The following is a 2,259-nucleotide window of genomic DNA, read 5'->3' as shown; positions in this document are numbered from 1 at the left end:
ATAGCTTAAAAATACGGGGTAGACCATTTAGGACAGAGATGAGGAGAAAGTTCTTCACCCAGAGAGTGGTGGCTGTGTGGAATGCTCTGCCCCAGAGGGCAGTGGAGGCCCAGTCTCTGGATTCATTTAAGAAAGAGTCGGATAGAGCTCTCAAGGATAGTGAAATCAAGGGTTATGGAGATAAGGCAGGAACAGGATACTGATTAAGGATGATCAGCCATGATCATATTGAATGGTGGTGCAGGCTCGAAGGGCAGAATGGCCTACTCTTGCACCTATTGTCTCTTGTCTATTTTCAAGATAACTTTTCTTTTGTGCCTCTGCATTTGCCCATAACTTGGGGAAATACAACAGAGTCTTTAATAGTTACCTAATGTGTCCTGTATGCCAAATTCATTAAAGTCTGGACATCCTGAAGTAAGCAACTATAATTTCAGTAGATTTGTACTAGCCAATTAAAACTAATGTTGGGCACTCAAATGCATCAGGGGCATCTTGAAGCATGAAGCGGATTTCAGCATGGGTCCAGGGCTTATCAAATGGTGTTTCAATTGTCATTACCCTGAGGCGAGCAAATTGTCTATTGCTAATTTTTTAAATCTTAAGATGCTTTCAGCAGAATTTTCTGTCCGGACACTAGGACCCCGTTGAGTACGCACACTAGTATCTTGTGGTTGAGTGGCAAGAATTGTATCAGCATTTCTAACAGCAATTTTGTCCTAAGCCAGCTTTCTTTTTTTTTAAACATGACAAAGGCATCAAACACCCTCCATATTTCATAAACAAAGAACAAACCCCAAAACAAATAGAAAAAAAAGTCAAGCCAAGCCGAACAGATGATAGAAATAAACTCGACATAAAACTTCCACTAACCAATAGCCTGACAATGAGCAACGAGACGAATGATTTCTGCAGAACATTCCTGACATTCTAAAACCCTGACAGTTTTGTTCTAATATATTGCGATACTTCTTTATTTCACAGAACAATTTAACTATCAATTTAAACAATGCCAATCCAACCGAATCTTATTGCTCTATCTCTTTTTCTCATAGCACCCCGCCAGATCCCATTTACCTCCTTTTCTTATTTTACCAAGACTGATCCTTTCCAGGCTGGACTGAGATGATAGACAGCGAGGGGTCAGGTCAACCATTACTTGAATGAGACGAAAACCAGACGAATATGAAAAAATACTCACGTCTGCGTGGCCGATTCCTCAACACTCAACAGTGAAAGACTCAAGGCTCTTACACCATTGTCCACAATCCGCCCATGTCATATCTGAGTCACAGCACCATATGAAGATCTAGACCCCCCCCCCCAAAGAGGGGCCTCTCGGCTCCGAGATCAGTCAAAAGAATCACTAGGATTGTGGTCTATTTCAGCAAGGTTCACCAGTTTATTACAACGTTGGGCACAGGTTAGTCCAGCAACACAGAGGTTAACAGCTACTGTGTTCCTTGGAGAAAACTGTGCAATTGAATTTGAACAAGCCATTTTTATATGTTTCTTAAGAGACAGTACAACCCGAATTACAAGGAAAACCAATGAAATGTAATAAGGTGACATAATGGACAGCAGATTAATTCAATGATATTTCCTTGGAAACAGTATTGTCTTACGGATATTATGTCTCACACTTGCAAATTCAAGGTTAGTTTTTTTTAGATTAGATTAAACCAATGCACCTAACACTATGGGCAATTTAGCATGGCCAATTCACCTGACCTGCACATCTTTGGACTGTGGGAGGAAACCAGAGCACCTGGAAGAATCCCACGCAGACAATGTGCAATCTCCACACACACAGTCACCCGAGGCCGGAATCGAACCTGGGATTCCCCTTAATGTCTTATGATTCATTTTATGAAGACTTCATTGTCTGCTTTATCTTTTCATTTAGCCAGCTCAGCAAAGCAGGAATGCAGCTTTCAACCATTTTAGCACAGTATTAATCCTGAATCCATTTTGTAATGTTATTTTATTTGAAAAGTCATTTTGTGGTTAATAAAAGCCCACGTAGATTTGTTACTCCTGACAACAGCCTAAATTCAGATTTTAGATCCTCACTCAGACTGTGATTTACACATGATAAACAACCAGCCCAGAAAGTTTGGTATGTTGATAGATGCTTAGTGTTGAGGAAGCAGTCTTTGCCAGGTAGAAGACCAGAAAAAATAATCTAACACGTCAGCCACCCTGAGAAGGAAAACAACAAACATGAAGTGCGAGTACCTCAAACAAACTGCTAACTCA

General features: G+C 40.6%; 1 long non-coding RNA gene across 1 annotated transcript in view; it reads right to left on the bottom strand.

Annotated features, from left to right (window-relative positions):
* The window catches only part of LOC122556938, a 38,564-nt gene extending 37,260 nt beyond the window's left edge, over positions 1–1,304 (bottom strand). Inside the window, exon 1 of the long non-coding RNA XR_006313715.1 lies at positions 1,202–1,304. This is a non-coding gene — a long non-coding RNA (uncharacterized LOC122556938). The remainder of the gene's footprint in view (positions 1–1,201) is intronic.
* Between the last annotated feature and the right edge of the window lie 955 nt (positions 1,305–2,259).

The sequence above is a fragment of the Chiloscyllium plagiosum genome, chromosome 14, assembly GCF_004010195.1.
Source record: "Chiloscyllium plagiosum isolate BGI_BamShark_2017 chromosome 14, ASM401019v2, whole genome shotgun sequence".
In the NCBI taxonomy this organism is placed as follows: Eukaryota; Metazoa; Chordata; class Chondrichthyes; order Orectolobiformes; family Hemiscylliidae; genus Chiloscyllium; species Chiloscyllium plagiosum.
The sequence above is the reverse complement of the archived record's forward strand: the minus strand, read 5'-3'. Positions and strand labels throughout refer to the sequence as shown.